The sequence below is a fragment of the Zootoca vivipara genome, chromosome 10 (genome assembly GCF_965207765.1).
Source record: "Zootoca vivipara chromosome 10, rZooViv2.hap1.1, whole genome shotgun sequence".
Classification (NCBI taxonomy): Eukaryota; Metazoa; Chordata; class Lepidosauria; order Squamata; family Lacertidae; genus Zootoca; species Zootoca vivipara.
The window spans coordinates 2,521,339-2,546,450 of NC_142593.1; the positions used below are offsets into that span (position 1 = coordinate 2,521,339).

The window sequence follows — 25,112 nt, forward strand, 5'->3', positions numbered from 1 at the left end:
TACGGAACCATTATATATCACATTGGTCTAGGAACCATTATATATCACATTGGTCCTTCTGTTTTAGATCTCAGTGAGTAAGGGAGCTGCAATTCCTCATTGCTTTCCTCCCCCCCTCCCCAATCCCAAGAGTTCATCTCTGTAACAATCTGAGACAAGGTAGGAAAGCTGCTTGGAGGAGAAGCACATTCTCTTGCCAGCCCAGGCCATCCTGATGATGTGGATAATTAGATCCATTCACTGAGAAGCACTTTCTGGCTGGCCTCTTTTATGATCACTCCATTTGCATTAAAGTCTTCATCTTGCTGACAAACCTGGCATGAGCAGCCTTTGTTGAGTAATTAACATAGATAACTGAACACTAGTCCAAAATGTTGTGCATAATTAATTGATCAAGTTACCTGTCAGAGGCAGGTAATTTCCTAGTGCCCTTGGGAGGCAGTTGCAAGTGAGCCTTTCAAAACTTGCCTGTGTTGGAACATAATAGAGTACAACAGCTGGGAGAGCTAAATGGAAGACAGCCATTGTGTAATGAATGGCAATATGTATCTGATGTGCCTGCAGTACAAATTCACGCATACCTTTCCTGGTGATAGAAATTCTAGGAAAAGTAACAACACAAAATCAATCTAGGTTTGAGATGGGCCTAACATTCATTATAATAAATATCTCCGATTTATTATTGGTAGTGATTATCAAAGTATTCTGAAATTTATTATGAATTCTATTCATTATTTGGCCAGCCAATGGAGTCTATGGTCATTTTAGACTGTCTATTTTTTTTTGCAATGGCAGTATATTCATATTCCCTACTCGCTGGATCATCACCTTGTTGTGGTGAGTGGACTTGCATGTTCCTATGATCCTTGTGAGCGAAGCCGTCGGGAATCTTGTACTCCCAGCAGGGTCACCCAAGGGGGTAAGGTCAAAGGGAAGGACCTAGACAAAGAATGATCCAAGAAGTCCTCGATGGCAGAACAGGCAGATGATAACAAGCGGTATGTTACAACGGCTGTGAAGGCGGAAGCAGATAGGAATCTACTGGTTTGTCGTGATTATTTCATGCCATTGGAACAGAGTCCTACTGCGAAGACTGTGCGTTGGTCAGCGTACACTAATCTACACACATAAAACAAATTCACGCACAGGCGTCTTCCAAAAACCCAACCCAAACCCCAAAAGTCCCATGGCGATCGGCAAATGGTAACGGGGGCAGGATCGTGAAATCTGGAAGCCCCTAGTCATGGGCGGTGGATACAGATTCAGTCATTCTGACTCAAGGAATGAGGCAGTTGAGCAGCTCGGCAGCTGTATCCATGACTGAGCAGCTCCTTTTAGGAACCACTCTGCTCACCCCGAGAAGGGGGAGGGTCTAGAAAAGGTGCCCTAAACATAGTCTGCCTCCCTTTTCCCCTGACTGGATTACAACGCCCAGTGGGGTCACCACCTAGCGGTCATAAAAGACAATTGAACTTTGGAACATGGAATATATGGACTTTGTCAGATAACACAGACAGTGAGTGTCCTCAATGCAGAAAATTTTTACACATCACTTGGGAAGACAGGCGAACTAGTACAGTATCAGTGTACTGGAAGAAGCAAATATCACTTGTGTTGAAGCAATGATTATTCAACATCAGCTTCGTTGGACTGGTCATGTTGTGCGGATGCCTGATGATCATCTTCCAAAGCAACTACTTTATTCTGAACTTAAAAGTGGAAAGTGTAACGCTGGTGGTCAACAAAAGAGGTTTAAAGACTGTCTCAAGGCAAATCTTAAAAAATGTAGTATAAAGACAACTGGGAAACACTGGCCTGCGAGCGCTCCAGTTGGAGAACAGCCTCTACCAAAGGTGTCATGGGCTTTGAAGAAACTAGATCTCAGGATGCAAGGGAGAAATGTGCTAAGAGGAAGGCATGCTTGGCAAATCCACACTGTGATCAACTACCGCCTGGAAACCAATGTCCCCACTGTGGAAGGACATGTGGATCCAGAATTGGCCTCCACAGTCACTTACGGACCCATTGTTAAAACCATGTTTATGGAAGACAATCTTACTCAGCTACGAGTGATCACCAAAGAAGAAGAATATTCATATTCATTCAGTTTGGACTGCTTGGCTTCAAACTTGGAAGCACAACAGCAACAATCATTCATTTTATAACTTAAGAGTTAATTTTGTTAATGCTAAAGGCAACTAGTCAAACGGCAGGTGGGTGGAGGTTTTGCTTAGCAACCATGAAGATTCCAATGCAATCCTCAGTTCCCCAAATTGTATCAAACTATATTTTAAAATGCCTGTTTCTCTTAAAACATGTATTTAAAAACAAATTTTCATGTAGTTTTTTATTTAAAAACAATCATGCAAAAGCTTCATTCTGATGTTAAATAACATTGGTGGCAACATCATACCCTGTGGAAGCCCACAAGCCACTTTCCATGGGGCACAGCTAACATTCTCTAAGCTATCTTCATCTCATATCCAGTTTGTATGTCTGATTGCAAAGAGTCAAGGGAGAGATTGGAAGCAGAATCTGCCAAAGAATATTTGTAGTTACAGGTACGGTCGGTAGCCGTGTTGGTCTGACGTAGTCGTAACAAAATAAAAAAATTCCTTCCAACAGCACCTTAAAGACCAACTAAGTTTTTTATTTTGTTATGAGCTTTCGTGTGCATGCACACTTCTTCAGATACCAAAGAATATTTGGATAGATTGAAATGTTCTCCCATTAGTTTCTGAATGTTAACAACTTCAATGTCTGATTTGTGTCCGTTTATACATGGACGCAGTCTTGTTTCTCCTATGTAAATGGCAGGGGGCGTTGTTGGCAGATGATGGCATGAAATATTGGATGCTATGGAGATGAGTGACTTTTTGATGGCATACTGATGGTGTTTAATGCTGTGATGGTATTCTGCTTGAGTAGCTTATGGGGACAGAATCAGTACTGGGGTCGGGTATTGTATTAAATTGATTTGATCTTGTATTCATTTGTGCTCTCCTGCTTTCTTTTGCAATACTTCTGAGCACATTTTCTGGAAAAGGAAATTATTATTATTATTGGCTTTTTTGTTCTTTCTGTGTTCAAGGCAGTGCCCTCCCTTCTTCCAGGGGGTACTCAAGGGTATGTCTGGATTTTACTCTTTGAAGCAGCTTCCCACAGCTTGTTTAACGCTGAGTAAATATGACCACTTTAAGTCAAAATCAAAACACTTGGAAGTAAAATACCAAAATGTTAAGTGTGATGTACAAAGAAATGTCATTGCGTGTGAATATGTACAAAGTGCCCAGAATGTCGCTGATAAAGTGACTAAACTGTTGTCATTTGTAAAAAGCAAGCAAATGTGTGAATGCTTGGGTTTGCAGAACAAAGTTGGCTAAAATACTTTGTATGTGCTCAGAAGTTAATTGCACTGTGTCAGCTGGGAAGGGGTGTTGGGATTTTACTCTTTGAAGCAGCTTCCCACAGAAGCAATTAATGAGTTGGCCGAAGGCCAGAAAGACTGAGCAGAGGGAGTTATTCTGCCTGGAGATATGGGACCCTGGAAACAGCTCTGCTATTGGACGAGGTCACCCATATAGGCATCATGACTCATGACTTTCCTCTTAGTAGTAGTGTGTGAGGAGAGGTGTCTTGGTGGAGTTTGTTCGAGAGAGTTAAGATCCATGTCTGTGAGTCTGCTGTAAATAATAAATCTTTGTACTAACCAAGTTACTAGTGAGCAGCGTTTCATTCCTGCTTCATCCTGCCAGCTTGCAACCGAATGCTTCTGGACAGTCTGCGTAAACTCTGCAATATTCAACAGGTTATGATTGCTGGTATACTGCTGATGTAACAGAACCAGCCACTTGCTAAGAAACAAGTTCAGATCTGCCATTTAGCTAAATTTGTTACCAGGATCTTTAGATCTGCACCTTAGCCTAATGTTCTAGTAAACATCTTCTACAAATCAAAGCATCTTTCTCATTTACTGGGTAAATTTTTAAAAGGCTCATTGATATACACGTGTATAAAGGTTTCTCTTTGAAGTTTGAGAAGTACAAAGTCTGATGTCTAATTAGACTTACTTAATGATTTTTTTTTGTTCACAAGGTGATAATCTCCACCAGAACTCCTTAAGGTGAATTTTCATTTGATTCATGTAGTGTATTTAGACAAAGTAGCAAAAGACATGTAACAAGCTTTGTCTTACCAGACAAAAGTTGGTGCTTAGTGCTATTAATTTCCAGCTCAAGAAATCACACATCCAGAGGGGAAACAATCTTACATCATTTATTTAGGAAAAGGCTAGAAAATGTGTTTTGAACCCTTACAGTAAATTATCTATCTTTATTTGTAGTACTGAATAGGAAGGTGGCACCTAAGAAAATCATTGCTGGTCATTAAGCGTTGTTTTCGGTAATGGATTGTAGCCAATGCTTTCCTGCGTGTAGTTCTGGAGGCACTGGTGCTAACTATAGGGGCCCTGGGGCCCCAGGCACCCCGGCCCTCCTGCACGTCTTCTGGTAGAAAATGAAAGTCACGTTGGAGGTCTTGCAAGGCCTTTACTTTGTTTTTGTAATAGTTAATGAACGGGATATGTCGAAAACTTTCAAAGGTCTGCTTTACAATTGTAGGAATTATGTTATCTCCATACAAGTGGGGGGGGGGATTACAATTGAGTAGCAACTCTATGTGGAATTCAACATGAAAATAAATTCCCCCAAGGAAGTAGGACTTTATTATATAAACTTGAAAAGGCTACATTTAGTCAGAATGGACTCATACGTATTATGCAGTAATTGGTATGGTTATTCCTTGTCTGTATGTGAATATGGTTATTCCTTGTCTGTATATTCCTTGTCCACAATGTGAATTTTATATACAATTGTATAAAACTATATAAAATTGTATAAAACTCTGGGTCTTGTTGCCATTTGTGCTGCTGAGTATGGGAACCCTCCCTGTGCACACCTTTGCAGTTTTTTTTATAATTAAACATCTGTCCACCAACTCCCTTAATTTGTGGTTTAACCACCAGCCTCTCTTCCTAGGAAATTCTGGGAATTATAGCTCTCTGAGGGAAATAGGGGTCTCCTAACAATTCTCAGCATGCTTAACAAACCACAGTTCCCATAATTATTTTGGGAAAGTCATGACTAGGGGTAGGGGAGAAATTTAAAACAGAATCCATCAAATTTGCACTTTCCAAAGCAATCTGCAAATTGAAATGGAGCTATCTTTCAAAAGTCACACTTCTCCAAATTTTGTGATGCATATCTCCAACCAACCAATTTTTACAAAATACATATTTTAGGGAATAATTGGGATATTAGTGCATACAGCATTTAACATATAAAAAGACATTATGCTAGGGGAAATTGCTAGCAAAAATTTGTACATTTGCCAATGTAAAAATGTGTTTGTTGGGAAAAATTCATACTAAAATGCTGCTGATTTTCTTAAAATTGCAAATTGCTGCAAAATGTGAAGAACTGAAATTACAATTGGAAGAATGAGAAAATGAGAGAAGTGAAATTGACAGATCCTTCCACCCCTAGCTGTGATGCTGCTTTAAACGTATAGAGCAGACAGGGCTCTGGACTATACAAAATGTATTATCTGGCTGGTGCTGAGTAAATATGGCATTCATTATCCCACAAGAAAGAATAGCTTCTGAAAATTATTCCGGGATTAGAAAGAATAGATACAACAAAATAAAAAAGATTCTAAGATATACAGTGAAGAAAAAGCCAGAGGCCTTCCTGTTATGAATGGTGGGTGAGGACGTAGAGAAAAATGATGTAAAGTTATTTCTCTATGCAACAACAGGTACAAGAATAACCTTAGCTCAGATTTGGAAACAAGACCCAATTCCAACAATAGATGACTGGCGTAAGAAGATGGTGGAATACATGGGGATAGCTAGATTAACATCAAAACAAACCAGCAGAATGAACATAACTCATAATTAAAGTTTAAAGTTCTTTATTGGTAATTTAGGAAGAATAACAAATTCCATGTATAACAAAACAAGACAATTAGACAAATTTATGGAGCATATGAGTTGGAATGACATTAGCATGAAAATAGAAATTTGCATGATTGTGAAGATAACGATAACAGTGGATCTATGATTTCAAGCATGAAGAAAGTTAAACTGTGCAAGTCTAAAGCAAGACTTTAAAAAGGTGAATGAAGGTAGGGTGGAAGTCATATTTTAATATTTGTATCAATATTAGTCCTATGTTCATTGCTCTTTTTTCTTTTTTCTTCTCTTTTCCCTTTTTTGGAGATTTCTTTTTTATTCTTTTTTGAATTTTGGGAATTTTTGCTTTATGTAGAAATAAAGCTGAAGAAAATGTGATGTATGTGAAATGTAATTTTGATATTAGTTATTGGATATGTAAATTTAATAAAGATTATTAACAACAACAACAACAACAATCTTTATTACGGTCCATAGACCCATCAATTCGTTACCAAGCGATACACAGCTGGGACACCCCGCCCTCAAACCACTCAGACATCTTACTCAAATTCGGAGTAGGAGACACTAGAAGTCAATGTCAATATTTACAGTTCAGCTGGTGAGTATATATCTTTTGCTGCCGTTTATCTGATCTCTCGGTATGGATGCCTTCTGAGAGCTACTGTGAGCCAGGAAACAGGAAGTGATCCCATTTAATAGGCACTATGGGAGCTTGGCCATCTAAAGAGTGGGGTGACAATCTCTCAGATAAAATAAAGAGATAAATAAAAATGTGTTCAGTGTGTCTGGAAGGTGGACGCATAGAGAGCTTCTGTAACATGGACTCCAGTGAGCTTTATAGTAGATGTTTTATAGAGCAACTTTAGTAGTACAGCGCCTGGTTATGCTGCTGCAGAGCTTAGCTAGAGAGGTTTCTTGAATGGCTGCGAAGCAGCAAGGAATGGATTGTGCTGAAAGATCCTTAAAATGTGACAACTGACAGAAGTACACTCATCACCAGTCAGCCTCCATTGCACTGGAGCTGTAGTTTGTGATGTTGGTGAAGGCAAGGCCTCTGTGTACTAAAACATTGTTCAGGTAGAGGGCAAGCTTATAGCAGGAGAGCTGGCTGGCAGCTTAAAGTGAGTCAAAGCCAGGCACCGCCAAACTTTGGCCCTCCAGATGTTTTGGACTACAATTCCCATCTTCCCCAACCACTGGTCCTGTTAGCTAGGGATCATGGGAGTTGTAGGCCAAAACATCTGGTGGGCCGCAGTTTGGGGATGCCTGGTCAAAGCCATGCAGTGAGAGTTTGGGGCCACTCTAGGACATGGGGAAAACTGTCTTTTGAGGGACTTCTGTATGCAGACTGGAGCACCTGTGGACGTCTGGATCAGGGTCAAATAATTTCCTCACCACCATTAATTACTAAATCCCACGTAGCCAATGAATGCCATGTATTCATTTCACCAAATTCTGTTTCATAGTTAGGATCATATGATATCTCCTAAATTCCTAATTGAGGCTTTCACATGATTTGGGTTTTCTGTGAGACGTTTTTATCTATTTTACTGTAGTCTTCAGCAGCTTTAAAAGGCTCTATTCATTGGCAAAAAACTGTACAGAATTGAAAATGTGTCATGGTTGCAAACATTTGTTGGCATTTTTATTTTGGTGGGGAAGGAAATATAAGCTGAGATTTGTCCTCTGGCAGTTCCTGGGAAAAGAAAGAGAGAGGGAGAGATTTTACTGAGCTATTTGATGCTACATCTGTTGCATATCTGTTGACTCGTTAAGTAAAAATGAATAGTAAGGTATCTGTGGAGATGGAGATTTCCTTCAAAACAATGTTGTACTTTTGAACTTTTATTTTCATGGTTACATGAATAGATACACGCAGGAACATACACACAGGTGAAATCCTCTCTCCAAATGTACTGCTGGGGATAATAAAAGTACTTGTGCATAACTGTACTTTCTTTTCTGTTACTTAAATACATTTTTATTCCATATGCATGAAGCTGCTTATACCAGGTCAGATTGTCCATGTATCCCAGGGAAACCTGGATGTTGCTGAACTACAACTCCCATCACCCCTAGGAAGAGGAGGAGGTAATTGTGCCCTCCAGTTGTTGGTTTACCATGCTGGCTATCCCTGAACTAGCCCAATATTATCTACTCTGACTGGCAGCAGTTTTTCATGGTAGATATAGGCATGAAAGCCCCCTTGAAATTTTGCACTTTATTTGTGGGTAGATGAATTGAGGGGAGGCTATTTCACTTAATCTCTCCAGGAGGAGGAGAAGTTCTCCAACTGTTTTGGGGGGTTGGACTCACTGTTATCCATAGCATTAGGTTTTTTATTTTTTCCTACAGTTCTGGTTATTGCCGCTGTCACTGAAAATGGCAGCAGCGAAAACTGTCTTAGCAGCCTGGCCACTATTCTGTGTTCTGCAGCCTGTCCACATCCTTGGAGGTAGACTCCACCGTGAAGTGGGTAGACTCCACCGTGGGAGCAGGGCCAGGGCGGGAGAGTGCTAGAGCCCTGCCTAGTCATGTTATATTCCAATCTGTTACCTCTGAGGATGTGGACAGGCTGCTTGGACGAGTGAAACCAACCACCTGTCTCCTTGATCCATCCTGGCTAATAAAAGCGAGCTGGGAAGGGAAGGGCGATGGGCTCCATGGGGTGGTGAATGCTTCCCTCTATGAGGGAGCCTTAGGCGGTCATTATACCGCTTCTTAAAAAAACATCTTTAGACCCGGCCAATATGGCCAACTACTGCCCAGTCTCAAATTTACCATTCTTGGGCAAGGTGATTGAGCGGGTGGTTGCTGAACAACTCCAAGCACGCCTGGAAGAAGCAGACCATTTGGATCCCTTCCAGTCGGGATTCAGGCCTCACCATGGGACTGAAACTGCCTTGGTCGGCTGGTCGATGATCTCCAGCGAGCTAGGGACAAAGGTGAGACCTGTTTCCTAGTTCTGCTGGATCTCTCAGCGGCCTTTGACACCATTGATCATAACATCCTTCTGGACTGTCTAGAGGGGCTGGGAGCTGGGGGCACTGTTATACAGTGGTTCCTCTCCTTTCTCCGGGGCCGTGTCCAGAAAGTGGTGTTGGGGGATGAGTGTTCAGACCCCTAGGCACTGACTTGTGGGGTGCCTCAGGGTTCTGTTCTCTCCCCCATGCTTTTTAATATCTATATGAAGCCGCTGGGAGAGATCATCAGGGGGTTTGGGCTGGGTGTTCATCAGTATGCAGATGACACCCAGCTCTACCTCTCTTTTAAATCAGAACCAGTGAAGGTGGTGAAGGTACTGTGTGAGTGCCTGGATGGCGGCTAACAGATTGAGGTTGAATCCAGGCAAGACAGAAGTACTGTTTTGGGGGGAAAGGGGGCGGGTGGGTGTGGGGGACTCCCTGGTCCTGAATGGGGTAACTGTGCCCCTGAGGGACCAGGTGCGCAGCCTGGGAGTCATTTTGGACTCACAGCTGTCCATGGAGGCACAGGTTAATTCTGTGTCCAGGACGGCTCCATCTGGTATGCAGGCTGAGACCCTACCTGCCCGCAGACTGTCTTGCCAGAGTGGTGCATGCTCTGGTTATCTCCCGCTTGGACTACTGCAATGCGCTCTACGTGGTGCTACCTTTGAAGGTGACCCAGAAACTGCAATTAATCCAGAATGCGACAGCTAGACTAGTGACTGGGAGTGGCCGCTGGGACCACATAACACTGCTCCTGAGAGATCTACACTGGCTCCCAGTACGTTTCCAAGCACATTTCAAAGTGTTGGCGCTGACCTTTAAAGCCCTAAACGGCCTCGGTCCTGTATACCTGAAGGAGCGCCTCCACCCCCATCATTCAGCCCAGACACTGAGATCCAGCACCGAGGGCCTTCTGGTGGTTCCCTCATTGAGAGAAGTGAGGTTACAGGGAACCAGACAGAGGGCCTTCTCGGTAGTGGCACCTGCCCTGTGGAACGCCCTCCCAGTAGATGTCAAGGCAATAAGCAACTATTTTACTTTTAAAAGACAACTGAAGGCGGCCTTGTTTAGGGAAGTTTTTAATGTTTGATGCTGTATTGTTTTTAATATTCGGTTGGAAGCCGCCCAGAGTGGCTGGGGAAACCCAGCCAGATGGGCGGGGTATAAATAATATATTATTATTATTATTATTATTATTATTATTATTATTATTATTAATGAAAGAGCTACTTGGGGCTGTAGATGCATTTTCCAAATTATGAGCTGAGCTTCTAGGCTTTTTTGTGACCATTGTTTGAGTCATGATCTGCCATTGGGTGATATTGGAAACTGTTCACAGTGCCTACAATGGTCAGTGGGCGAATGGAGGTGTGTGTCTTGAAAAAAAAAATTCATTGTGAATGGTTTCCTAACCACTTGCTTGCATGCAAGGCACTGCCTTCCCCTCATGCTGATGGAGAACAGGGCATCTGGCCGCCCTCACTTCAAGGAACTGTGACACTACCTTCCCCAGGGAGAAACGTGCTAAGAGGAAGGCACGCTTGGCAAATCCACACCGTGATCAACTCCTGCCTGGAAACCAATGTTCCCACTGTGGAAGGAGGTGTGGATCCAGAATTGGTCTCCACAGTCACTAACGGACTCATTGTTAAAACCGTGTTTATGATAGACAATCTTACTCTGCTACGAGTGATCACCAAAGAAAGAAAGATTTTGTTGTTGTAAACCTCCTCGTGTATAGTAATATAGAAAGTCAGTATACAAATCAAAAGTGGGGGAAAAATGAAATGATATCTTTAATTTTTTTTAAAAAAAATCAAGACAAAGGAGAAATATGTAGTGCGGGTAACTGGAACAATGAAATAGCAATAAGGAAGTGCATTCGAGTGAAATAGATTTGGACTTCTTTATTTTAATATTTTCTCTCTCCAGTACTTAAAAATTATTCACACCTGGAGAGGGACAATTCCCAGAGTGGTTTATCAATCAGCTCCTCTTTCCAGGGAAGTATAACTCTGTGAGGGATATTGGGGTCTCATAGCAACTCTCAACACCCTTAAACTATACTTCCCAGGATTCTTTGGGGGAAACCATGACTGTTTTAGTAGTACAACATGGCTTTAAATGCATTGTGCACATAGGGCCTTCATTACTGTTACATTGTCGGCAGCAAGCCATAGCAGCGACACAGAATCAGTATGCTCCTGTATGCTGGGGATCACGAGGGGGGCAGTGCTATTGCTCTCCTGTCCAGCTTGCAGGCTTTCCATAGCAATCTGGTCGGTGACTGTGAGAATGGAATAACTCCACAGACCAGTGGGGTCCTCACCTGTGCCTTTAAAGCCCTGACTTCAGCTATTGTCCATCAGTCTGAGCAAGCCATTGCTGTGAGTAGTTGCATCATCTGTCCCTGCTGATTTCCAGCCCTGCAGGAGCTGATCTGCTTCCTCTGGGCCACCTTGACCTTGCCTGTTTGGACTCTGCCATGTTCTTAGCACCTGGCAAACATAAGAAGATCTAACAGGAATAAAGAACATTGTCTACTTATCAGATAGATTTTACACAGAACAGAATGAAAGTAGGAAACATCTTCTGTCACCTTGTACATTGTATTCAGATTTGGTTCAAGAAGCATTCACAAAATTTCTAGTCTGAAGTAGCAATGTTAGGGAGGCTTTGTTATATAAAGCTTGCATGTTTACTTCTCTCCCAGAAAGTATCTTAATTCATGTTTATGTCTGTCTGCATACAAGTGGGTAGGCAAACACAATGAACTTTGGCTCTATGACTGATAGTAAATGGGTAAATGCAAGTGTAAGAACAGTGTATTACAGAAAAAACCTATTCAATTTGCTGGATGTGATAATTACTGATATGTCAAGTGAGAATTGCTTCAAGATAGCTGGATTTTCCTACACAGTGCTAGGACCTACAAAACATTGCATAAGACCCTTGGATTTTTGCCTTGAAACATTCAGTAGAAATCCTTTGTTGGAGCAGAAACTGCACTACTTATAAATATGCTCAAGCTGTTGATTGAATACTGCATGAGACCATTAATCAGAGTCCTGCTATGAGGGGCCCTTCAGTCATGAACCCCCAATGAAAGAGTTATGTGCATGTGCTGTATGGTGAAGGTCTCAGGTCCCATTCCATGCATCAACAGTTCGATCAGGGTATGGCTAACATGAGGCTCTCCATATGTTGTTGGGCTCCTACACCCATTCGCCCCATTCAGCATGACCAACAGCAGACATTTGGGGAGCTGCAATACAGCAGCCTCTGAAGGCCACAGGCTCCACATCTCTCAGTTAAAGGATGTCAGGATGAAAGGGGCTCTGTAGTTCTGAGTTAGATGTATTTATATAAGGCAGTTCCTTATATCATGTATTTATACTAAATAGTGCAGCATGACATCTTGTCGCTTTGCAATTAGCTTTGTCTGGCCTCATTCACATGTAATGTTAAATTGTTTAGCATTACAAGGAGGTTGGAAACATTCACTTTTTCAGTTTTCAGATTTTCAGTCAATCATGCTTTAGCTGAACGTACAGCACAGTAAGTTGTGGTTAACTGCAGTTCATTAAACCATGTCTTGTTTCAGCAAACCATAGTTTAAATGGATTATAGTTGGTCCATAGTTTAGCACAATGTATGAATGAGGCTTCTATATCATCCTTTCAGGAAAGAACTTCCATGTAGAAGCTGCTCAGAACCCTGTTTCGCATAGTTCCCTTGTAGCCTGGCTGTTTTCAGGAGCCTAGACCAAACTGATAATCTCCACATTTCATGGGTCTACCTGAATCTAAGCAGGGAAATCTGTTAGGTTAGAATCCGCCACAAGGCACAAGGGTACTCCTTATCACAAACAGTTTACTACCTAAAAGTCGGTAATGTATAGTTATGAGTTGTGGGTGCCAGCTTCCCTAAATTCCTGCATCTAATGGGTCATTAGAGTCCAATGGGTAATTAATACTTAGAATGTTAAAAATGACTGCCAGATGCTGGGTTTAGTAAAGGATTCAAATATAGGCCAAACCAGTTTCCAGAGTTCAGGAAATTACTATGGAGAAGAGCCATCAAGGAGAAGAAGAAGAAAGGAAAGGGCAATTAACAAAGCAAATCATCTGTGCTGGATGGCAGATGGAGGTAAACCCCTTCTGCAACAAAAAGAGAGTTAGCAGAGACAAAGCAGAGTTTTGTTTAGGAGTGGCATTTGCAGGGATTATAGAATCACAGAACATAGTAGTAAAGTAGCGACCTGGAGAGAAAGCAAATGCACAAGGGCTATTGTCAGTTTGAATCCCAGGCTGTTATGCCTATGGGAGGAGCAAGAACCTCCTAGAGTATAATTATAATTATAATTATGTATACCCCGCCCATCTGACATCATTGCCCTGACCACTCTGGGCAGCTTTCAACATAATAAAAACACAACAAACATCAAACATTAGAAACTTCCTGATACAGGGCTGCCTTCAGATGTCTTCTGAACACCAGATAGTTATTTATCTCCTTGACATCTGACTGGAGGGCATTCCACAGGGAGGGCACCACTGCCGAGAAGGCCCTCTGCCTGGTTCCCTGTAACCTCACTTCTCACAGTGAGGGAACTGCCAGGAGGTCCTCAGAGCTGGACCTCCGTGTCAAGGCTGAATGATGCTGTGAATGTCGTGGACATTGCAGGCTCAGGTTGTATATATGTGTAAATAAACCATATATCATTAAGACATCACATTCTTTGCTGAGCCTCATTTCCAGAAGGAAACACAGACCCTGAGCAAGCACCTGGGACCCCTGGAATTTCACACTACTTTGGTGTGCAACAGAATTATTTGTTTGTTTGTTTGTTACATTTATATCCCACCTTACTCCAGGGAACTCAAGGGGGCCTACATGCTTCTGCACTTTCTATCATCACAACAACCTTGTGAGGACGGTTAGGCTGAGAGTGAATGACTGGCCTAAGGTCCTCTAGTGGCTGAGTGATTTAAACCCTGGTCTCCTAGTTCAGCACTCTAACCACTACACCACACTGACTCTCTTCAGGTCTAACCATCAGACAATGATGCTACTTCTGTTCCAGGAAATAGCCTCTTTTAGAATAGATACGAGCCTCTAATTCTGTAAAAATCCCAAACTACAAGGAAAGAACACCTGGAAGTGTCTTAATATCCTATGAGTATTATAGGATCACATCATAGCATTGGAACTAGACTTTGCCTCCCATGAATGGGAGGGCTCCTTTCATCCGCAGAAGGCTCTTCCACCAGCAGACAAATCCTTCAGGAAGAACAGGAGATGGGCCAATTTTAGTTCCCCTTCCCCCTGAAAATCTGTTCCAGTTCAGTGTGGTAGGTGATGTTCCTGTTTTTGTTTTTTTTCTGCTTCCAACCCAGTACCTGTAATTCACCCATTGTGTCAGTGACTTTTAATGGGTAACCATAGCAACTGGCCAGATAACAACATATGACCTCTTGCCGTAACCTTTGAGAAGTGATAATGTAGACGATACCGTTGTTAAGGAGTAACAACTGAAGAACAACTTGAGGCTGCTGCAACTCTGATACAAGATTGGGAGTAGAAATGGAGAGACGTTTAAGTGAAGGGCCTTCTCAGCTGCCATTACGACTTCTGTAAGGATGCTAAACGTTATTATAGTCCAGCAAGAGAGGAAAGGAGATGGCAGATAAGGAGCCTTCTAGGCAAGGAGAACAAAATGCATTTACTAAGGCTGCAAACCCTTTATTTTGGAGAACTGTTGTTTGAAATGCCCTTGGAGTGTATGGGACGAGTTTCGGCAACTCAGGAACTGACATTCTTGGATGCCTGCTTGAACAATGAACTTTACCTTCCTTCCTTCCTTTGTACATACCGTATTAATATGTGTCCTTACAAGTATCAATCATTCTCGCCAAATTCATGAGGACTTGAAAGACACACAACTCAAATGTGAAAAGGCTGACCTTTGTCGTCCATTTTCTACTGTGGCTGTTTTCATTCTAAAGCCATGTTGTTTAACATTGTATTTCACCATGAAATAAAATATTTCAAAATTAGTCTGAGATTTAATATACCAAGTACATAATGAACTTTACTTTACCATAACAAGAATCTGGATTTTAAAAGTCTGTTTTGCCAACTTTCCCCCAACATGCTTAAAGAATTTTATTTAATGGAGTTTGATACACAACTTTCCTCTCAGTATAAAATGTATACCTACTACAGATTTCTTTGTGGAGTACTTAGACTGGAAAAGCCTTACAGCATTTCCCCATAATAATACAGTAGTGTCTACTTAATTGGTCCCCTGATAAATATCAAGCTGACTTAATGGGGACTATTGGCAGGAAAAAGATTCAGTGGGATGTATTGCAGTGTCTCTAAACAATGGTTAAATGGTTCAACTAATCTGTTTAAATGGCTCACCTGTTGGTGTCTAAAAGCCCTTTACAGTAGTTTGCAAGTGTGAAATGTTATTTTCTGAAATAAACTTCCCTCTGCGTAGTCTTTTACACACCGTGCTCTGCTTACCTGCTATCTTATAATGGGTAAATTAGATCTTGCCTTAATATAGATTTTCTCTACATTGTGATTTTAAAAATCATGTTTCAGTGCATTTCCTACATGAGTCTTGGATAATCAGCAAAACCATTAATGGTCACATTTCAGGGTATGAGCAGTCTGTGTGTCAATTAGCAGGATTAAGTAATGACCTTCAGCGAGCATTGCAAAGTGTGTCCACTTGGCTTACTTGTTGGCAAAGCAAAGTTACTGTTTGATTCTTAGAACTGCCAGTTTCAAAAGCTCACTCACCTCATCCCCTGCTGCAGTGTGACCCTCTTAGCCCACCAGGTTCTCGCAGATCAGTTTTTACGATGTGCTACCCCTTCCTGCCAACCTAGCAGTTCGAAAGCACGTCAAAGTGCAAGTAGGTACCACTCCAAGGGGGAAAGTAAACGGCATTTCCGTTCTGGTTCGCCCGAAGCGGCTTTGCCATGCTGGCCACATGACCCGGAAGCTGTACGCTGGCTAAGGCTAACACAGAATTGGTACACATTGACCGTGAAAACCTAGCTGATGAAGAATTATGAAACAGGGCCTTGTCCTGGAGTTTATTTCAACTGGAACTTATCCTTAACATAAAGAAATAAAATCGTTTAAAGACTGAATAGCTATCATATCACCCCTTAACCTTCTCTTCTCCAGGCTAAACATACCCAGCTCCCTAAGCCGTTCCTCATAAGGCATTGTTTCCAAGCCTTTGACCGTTTTGGTTGCCCTCTTCTGGACACATTCCAGCTTGTCAGTACTGTATCCTTCTTGAACTGTGGTGCCCAGAACTGGACACAGTATTCCAGGTAAGGTCTGACCAGAGCGGAATACAGTGGTACTATTACTTCCCTTGATCTAGATGCTATACGCCTATTGATACAGCCCAGAACATGGGCGTAGGCAGGGGGGCAGGAGGGGGCAATTGCCCCCCCCCTAGAAGCAGGGCCACTGGCCAGCCTGCCCCACTGCCTGCCCGGTGCCGTCTCCCTTCTCCCTGGCTGGCTGTGGGGCGGGCGGCAGGAAAGCACCAGAGCCGCGCAAAGCGTTTGGCTGGCTTTCCCTCCCTCCGCCCCACAGCCAGCAAGGGAGAAGGGAGACGTCCCTTCTAGCCGGCTGGCTGTGGTGCGGGCGGAGGGAAAGCCAGGCAACCGCTTTGCGCGGCTCTGGGGCTTTCCCTCCACCTGCCCCAGCGATTGCAGAGGGGGAGGAGGGGATCGGAGCAGCCCGATTTCGGGCTGATCCTGGCTCCCCCTCGTCCCTTCCGATCGTGGAGGGGGAGGAGGGAGTCGGAGCAGCCCGATTTCGGGCTGATCCACGGCTCCCCCTCATCCCTTCCTATCGCGGAGGGGGAGGAGGGAGTCGGAGCAGCCCGATTTCGGGCTGATCCTGGCTCCCCCTCGTCCCTTCCGATCGTGGAGGGGGAGGAGGGAGTCGGAGCAGCCCGATTTCGGGCTGATCCTGGCTCCCCCTCGTCCCTTCCTATCGCGGAGGGGGAGGAGGGAGTCGGAGCAGCCCGATTTCGGGCTGATCCTGGCTCCCCCTCGTCCCTTCCGATCGTGGAGGGGGAGGAGGGAGTCGGAGCAGCCCGATTTCGGGCTGATCCTGGCTCCCCCTCGTCCCTTCCTATCACGGAGAGGGAGGAGGGAGTCGGAGCAGCCCGATTTCGGGCTGCTCCGATGTGGCCCCGCCCCCGCCCCTTGGCCCCGCCCCTTGCTCCCCGCCCCTTGCCCCCCCTGATTTTCATCCTGGCTACGCCCCTGGCCCAGAATTGCATTGGCTTTTTAGCTGCTACATCACACTGTTGACTCATGTCAAGTTTGTGGTCTACCAAGACTCCTAGATCCTTTCCACATGTACTGCTCTCAAGCCATGTGTCTCCCATCCTGTATTTGTGCCTTTCATTTTTTTTACCCAAGTGTAGTACTTTACATTCCTCCCTGTTAAAATTCATCTTGTTTGCTTTGGCCCAGTTGTCTAATCTGTTAAGGTCATCTGTTAAGGAAGGAGGTTGTAATACTGACGGCCAGGCACCCGACATACAATCAACTACCTTCCCTCTTCCTTGCACTGTCTTTTCTCTCTCCCTTCACATCAGTAATCTTTGAACATCTGGCACAACTGCTTTACTTACAACAATGAACATGCCCAGGGACTTAGGTTATCATTTGCGTCAGCTTTTTTATATATTCTAAAAACTATATTAAAATACAATTACGGGTCTAGATTAAACTGGCAAAAGCCAGAAATACAGAATGAAGGATTATCTCTCATCCTTAACTCAGTCGACTATGGCTGAATCTTACTTTCCACTGGGTGACAGCACAAGAGGCTATCAGAACAACATAGTTTTCCCAGTCAGTTTGAACTGTGTAGATTTTGTTGCTCAGTATTGTCTGCACCAGGGGTTGGAAACGTCAGGCTGAGGGGGTGCAATGTGGCCCTCCAGGCCTCTCTTGGAACTCTCTCCCTCCAGCCACTGCCTCTCCCCAGGCTAATCATGTCTTGCACACTCTTTGAGTGTTGTTGTTGGTGGTGGTCTGGTTGGAATGTGTTTCTGAAATCTGAGAATGTGGCTCACTTTTCTGGATGGAGGATAGAGAAGGAGGTAGTATGGGGTAAGGAGGAGAGGATGTCAGAATCTGTTAGATCAAAGGCTCTTCTATACACATTATCTTGACCAGGGCTTTTTCAGGAGAACCTCACTGGAACTCAGTTTTGGCACCTCTCTGGTGGGTTTCATTGCCATTCTACGAGAAAGAGGGAGGTGTTCATGGTGAGTTCCGGCACCTCTTTTTCTAGAAAAATAGCACTGATCTTGACTATATTCCTTAGTCCTAAACGAGTAAGTTTGGAAAACGTGGCAATTTTATTTTATTCCTGCTTAAGGTTCTATTCAAAGCTCTTTAAATTTGAGACTGATTACAATAAAGCATAATTATAATTCATCTCCCTGCCTCTCTGCCCAATAATGATTTAAAGTAAAGAAAAATGTGTGTGATCTCTGACACATAAATTTCAATTTCATCAAGAAAGGACCACTCAGGCTGGCCATTTTTATTACCCTTCCATATGTGATTTGTGTAGTATAAGGCTACATTTAGCAAAGTGTCAGTAAACAAAACTTATTACAGGGTTCGACAGCTTTTGAGGGTAGCAGTAAGCAAATTTGAACTATGAGCTGATCTTTTAAATGATTTGTCAGAAAATTATATTCATGGCAGCCTTTTCACCAAGGCATTTAATATTCTGAATTGTTTCTCAACAAATTGAAAGCAACGTCTCTTATTCTGCTACTTGTAGATTTATTTCATGACTTACCACGAATAACATTTGACTCCTTTGTTTATTACTTGCAGAGTCAAGGAGGTTTTGCTCTCATGCTTCGAGTAGATCACTTTCTTTTCTTGGTTCCAAAGAGAGGTTAAATAGAAGAGCTGTTGTCAAGGCTTTGAGTTTTCTTTTAAATATTGCAAAAATTGTTTCGATTCAATATCCTTCACTACCAAAGGTGTGTTCAGGGAGGACCTATTTTTCAGTGGCAGAACTTATTCCATTGCTGTGGGTGGGGGGGTGGGGGGCAAAGGGAGAGAAAAGTTGTGATCAGACCTTGAGCCATTATGATGCTTTCAACTTCAAGGAGAGAACACACACTGAATACACACAGATCTGTGCTTTTCATTAAGTCTAAAAGGCCAGTTTTGGCAAACTTTCAGATCAAAGTGAATTTGTTTTGTTGCTCAATCAGGATCATAGCTGCCAAGTTTTCCCTTTTCTCGCGAGGAAGCCTATTCAGCATAAGGGAATTTCCCTTAAAAAAAGGGATAACTTGGCAGCTATGATCAGGATAAACGCAGTAATGACTGAACATACCTAAAAGTATGGGTTGCATTTAAATTGTGGCAGCAATTTATTATAGGAACACAGGAAATTGCCTAATACTGAATTAGACCATTGATCCCTCTAGTTCAGTATAGCAGTATCCTGGGTTTTGCACAGGAGACATTCCCAGCCTACCTGGAGATATTTGGAGTTAGACCCAAGACCTTCTTCATGCAAACAGATACCTTAACACTCAACCAGCACCTTTATTTGATCTCTCTGTGGCTGTGATTTACTTCACTACCTGCCCCCCCCCCAAAAAAACATATTTCCTGTTTTCGTGTTTCAAATAAAAAACTTTAGGAAACAGGGCCAGTAATGCTTCTGAATACAATAAGTTGTTGGAAGCCACAAGAGGGGAAAGTGCTTTTCTGCTCAGGTCCTCCACATGCATCTGGGTGGCTTTCAAAACCCTAAAATGTATTTTATATATTTGACTTTTTATTTCTATTCTTGGTATATCGCATTGTTGTTTTATTGCTATGGCTGATGGCTGACACAAATAAAGATTCATTTAGTCATCCAGTCATTCATCTGAGTGGCTGGTGTGAAAATGGGGTGCTGGACCAGGTGAGCCATTGGCTTCCTCAAACAGGCTCTTATTGTGTTCTTAAATTAATATGCAGTTGTTATCAGATTTATTTGGAAAGAATTATGCTAAGAAGCCTCATAGTGCAATGGGTCAGTGCGAAGGTTGGTAGTTTGAGACCACACAGGGACAACTCTGGGCAGGATTCCTGCATTGCAGGAGGGTGGGCTAGATGGCCCTTGGAGCCCCCTTCTACAATTCTATGATTTTATGAGGAGAAATATAATACAAAAATAAAAGTACAGTACATAAGAACAGCCTGGTATGCCAGCTGAGACCCTACCTGCCCGCAGACTGTCTCACCAGAGTGGTGCATGCTCTAGTTATCTCCCGCTTGGACTACTGCAATGCATTCCATGTGGGGCTATCTTTGAAGGTGACTCAAAAACTACAGCTAATCCAGAATGTGGCAGCTAGACTGGTGACTGGGAGCAGCCAAGACTACGTAACATCGGTCCTGAAATACCTACATTGGCTCCCAGTAGGTTTCCAAGCACAATTCAAAGTGTTGGTGTTGACCTTTAAAGCCCTAAATGGCCTCGGCCCAGTATACCTGGAGGAGCGTCTCCACCCCCATCGTTCAGCCCAGACACTGATGCCGAGGGCCTTCTAGCGGTTCCCTCACTGCGAGAAGCAAAGTTACAGGGAACCAGGCAGAGGGCCTTCTCGGTGGTGGGACCCACCCTGTGGAATGCCCTCCTGTCAGATGTCAAGGAAATAAACAACTACCTGACTTTTAGAAGACATCTGAAGGCAGCCCTGTTTAGGGATTTTTTTAGTGTTTGATGTATTATCGTGTTTTTAATATTCTGTTGGGAGCTGCCCAGAGTGGCTGGGGAAACCCAGCCAGATGGGCAGGGTATAAATAAATATTATTATTATTATTATTACGGTATTATTATTATTATTATTATTATTATTGCCTTTCTGAATCAGACCAAAGAACCATTTAGTCCAGCATCTCACAGTGGCTTAGAATATTCAAACCGTTTGCAGGAATTATTTCGCTCGTTATTATTGTATATTAAATTTGTATACTGCCCTTCATCTGTAGATTACAGGGTGGTTCACAACATAAAAATACAAAATGACAACACAAAATAGGTATTAAACGAAAGGCAAGAACAGGGGCCAGCAAACTTTTCAGCAGGGGGCCGATCCACTGTCCCTCAGACCTTGTGGGGGGCCTGACTATATTTTAAAGGGGAGGGGAAAACAATCATAGAATCATAGGGGCTGCTGCCGTTCTGGGAAGAAGAGGGGGGAAGGGGGCTGGGAGCTTCCCGCTTCTCTTCTGCCCCAGGACAAGCTGAGCAGAAGCCAAGGGACCGTCCCGCCCCTTTCCCCGGCGTGGGCACAACCACTTCACGGTGAGGCTCTGTCTCTGGAGCCAGAGCCAGAAACCAGAGACAGAGCCTCACTCTGATCCCGTACGGACTGCACATTTGCGGGCAGAGGGGAGGGGCACACCGAGTGTCACCCCTTAGGGTGGCACCCGGGGCAGACCGCCCCCAATGCCCCCTTGCCACACCCTTTCTGACGTTTTTAAGCTGTTTGTTATAGCCTTATCAACCTGACCCATCAAGGGTTAACTCAGACTCTGTGTCGACTGACTGGACATTCCCAGAGGGGAGGGGAATGGGTGAATGTTTAAAGAGAAGGGACAGTGTTTTGTCAGTTGAGAGGACGCTGGGGAGCGGGAGTGTGAGGGTGGTTGTAAAGAAGGTCTAGGAGAGGAGGTTTAGGTTAGGTAGTCGTTGGGTTATCTAGTACATGAGTAACAAGGCTATTACCATTGAAACTAAGCTTGTACAACAAGAATACCTTAAAGCAACCATTACGTCCTTGAGAAGTAAAAATTCCAGTGTTAAAGTGCCAATCAGAAAATCGTCTGTGTTATTTTCCAGCCAAGGTACATGAAACTCATTCATGAGGACACCCTCATTAAAAAGACAACATTTCCTTCAAGAGTGGGACTGTTAGATTGTGTCTTTGGGGTGCACCCAAGAGGGCGAGCCAGGCAGACAGACCCAGGGTGTCCTAAAGTTACCTCAGGGAAGGGGCAAGCTTTTACAGAAAGGGATTTCTAGAGGCAGAACTCCCTATACTGTGGACACAAGGGGTAGTCTCAGATACAGCCCTGTACTTTAATAGGGACCTGGCCACGGTTGTGCTGGAAGAGGACTCTCTTTTGTATAAAAGAAGAGGAAATAGAATAAAACCCTTGAGTACATGAGGGAATACAGAAAGGCTAAGGGGAGCAATAGGGGGGAGGCTTGGTTTACCCCAGACCATCCCTGTTAGTTCTTTTAATAAGTGAGAGGTAGAATAAATAAGACAGAAGCCAGGGTCTTTCGTCGCACCCCTGCTCTCTGAACAGATGGGCTGCATTGTCCAATTTGATCACCTTTTGGGGGGGGGGGGATAACAGGACCCTCCACCCTTAAAAGCTGTCAGTACCAACCACCTGTTCTTTGGTGCAAACACAGATGCAATAAAACAGCAGAGGATTTAAACTGACCGTTTCTGGTACACTGACTATATGGCTTGACCTGCCAATCTATAAAAACAACTTGAGCATCTGAGACTAGACAGCTAGGGGCTGCCGTGAGCTCATGCCAGTGGCTTTTAGAGATGAGGATTTGAACCACTGTTTCCAATCTCACCAACACTGTCCTGTGGTCTTTGAAAGAAACAGGACCTCTGCGAGTGAGTGGCTTTCCCAGGTAGGCCCACATCTGAGGAAACATCTCCCCGTCAGTTTGTTCCAAATGAAAAAAAAAGCATACATCTCTGTGGGATGAACACCTGGAGCCCATGCATTTCCCAGAAGGTAGGTGAACAAATTCACAACAGGCAGCACAGTACTTTGGTATGTAGCTATGTGTGCAAAATATACCCTATGAACTCATCTCATTAGTGCAAGGACTTCCTCTACTTCTCTCCCAACATCCCTGATCCAATCTGCTATGGAGGGTTGGGGGAATCACCCAGAACAGGTTGGAGGGAAGTGTGCAAGGGAGCAAAGGGAAGGTAAGTGCCACTGCACAAGCAGAAGTCCTTGCTCTAATGGGACAATTTCACTAGATACAACCCTATGCTTTGTAATGTCATGTAGTAGTGGGATTACCAAAAAGTTCTTAGAAACCCTTTTTAATTTTTTTTTTGCATTTGATACTTGTGCTTAAGACTGACCTAGTATAGATAAGGTTAGCTCAATAGAATGTCTGGGTGAACGTCTAGGTAGAAGGTAGGTGGAAGTGGAGGAAAGGAAAGGGAGGGAGGATGGGAGGGGGGAGGGGGGAACTATATATATCTATGTATAATTTTCTTTTGACCTTTGTTTCTCTTTTTCTTTTTTGTATAATTGTGAGTGATTATTTTGATCAGTAAGATCTGATGTAATTTTGTTTTTGTAACATTTTAAATATATTATTAAACTATATATATATATATATATATATATATATATATATATATATATCGTCTGGGTGGAGAGGTCTACATCTCCACCCCTACACACACACACACACACACACACACACACACACACACACACACACCCCAGACACCACAATCTTGCCAGATATGGCACTTGTGGCAGCTAAGACTTTTGGACAAAAAGCACAAAAGGAGCAACAGTCACGATGCTTCTTACTTTTTTAAAAAAAACTTGGGAGATTCTAATCTTGACATAAACTAGGATAAAAGAATGCTTTAAGGAGAGGAACTTGTGGTTTTCTTAATTAATTTTGGAATTCATATTGTCACCATCTGCAGAGAAGTACCAAGATAAGATGATAAGATAAGATTTGAAGAGCAAATGCAATGATTTTCTAAGGAACTACTAAACTAGACAGACCAACATAGAATCATAGTTCATGGAATTGTAGAGTTGGAAGGGACCCCGGGGGCCATCTAGTCCAACCCCCTGCAATGCAGGAATCTCAGCATGCTCAATCATACATGCTCAATCCGCTGGAGCTTGTCTTCAAATTCAGGGTAAGTCCCTAACTCACTTGGATTTGACACCCATCATGTACCTGGTTTAGCTGGCCAGTTGAAGCTGTTCTGGGGGTGTAGCCGCTGCTACATGCAGACAGCTTCTAGGAGCCACAGGTGAGAGCTGAGTGCAGGGGGGGGGGTGGCAGCCAAAGGTGAACAAAAATCTCCAGAAGGAACACAACGTGTTCCCCACCAGAGATACTACACCTCCCCTAACACCCCATACAGCTCTTATTTTGAATGTTTGATAATCTGCTCTAGGAAGGCATTGAACAAGTCCTGAGTCTGGCTTGGAGGTCCGCAGCAGACATCCACAGTAAAGTCACTGTTGCTTCATTCTCCAACAATTTTTACCATATAAGCTGTCTTTCATGCTCCAAGTCACGAATCTCTTCACAAGTGTATACATTCTTTACATTTCGTGCTCCTCCTCCTCCCTGTTTGATCTATTTCTTTAGAGCAGGTTGTACTCCTCAATTTCTACATTTCTGTCAGGAGTCTCATCCCACCATTTGCCATCCTGTATTAAGTTCTTCTTGTTTGTTTCCCATATGTTGTGTATTTGTGTAGAGACAACTGAAGCCATGAGTCATTCTTCCGCACGCTGCTGCCTCTGTCCCTCTCCTTAGGGAGTCACCTGCCACCAACAAACATCTTTTCCTTCTCTTGGGAGTGACAGAAATTGTTCTGTTCACTGCCACCTTGGTGTGCTCTGAGGCCGACAACCGCTATTTTTGCTCCCCTGGTTGAGAATCAGTGTCTGAGATGGGGGCATGGAGTCGATTTTGTAGCCCCAGCTACGCAGCATTGCTCCCGACAGTCCTGCTTTTGGTGTCATGTTCCTCCAGGGTTTTGTATCCTACACTGCGTGCTCCCTATGGGCATCCTGCCTGCATCTCAGCTCCAGGACAGTCCTCTCTCACACATCAAAGCTTCTGACCCCAAGTTAGTAAGTTAACACAGGCAAACAAGTTGATGTAATTCAAAAATACCAGTGCAAAGAAGCCAAAGTTCTGCAACTGGTGGTATACAGAAATGCAATGAGAAAATCCAAAGCATATGAAATGCAATGAGGAAAACAAACTGATGGGGAAGGAGAAATTTGGAGCATGGTATCTGTAGGTGGAATTATTTATTCAAT

General features: G+C 43.4%; 1 long non-coding RNA gene across 2 annotated transcripts in view; it reads right to left on the reverse strand.

Moving 5' to 3' along the window:
* Positions 1 to 5,957: 5,957 nt before the first annotated feature.
* LOC148684350 (uncharacterized) overlaps positions 5,958 to 25,112 on the reverse strand; it is a 40,290-nt gene continuing 21,135 nt past the window's right edge. The window contains exons 2-3 of one of the 2 annotated variants that reach the window (XR_015946033.1): positions 11,273 to 11,441; positions 5,958 to 7,670 (exon numbers count right to left, since the gene is read on the reverse strand). This is a non-coding gene — a long non-coding RNA (uncharacterized LOC148684350). Of the gene's footprint in view, positions 7,671 to 11,272; positions 11,461 to 25,112 lie in introns of both variants that reach the window. The other variant, XR_015946032.1, reaches the window with a different exon arrangement.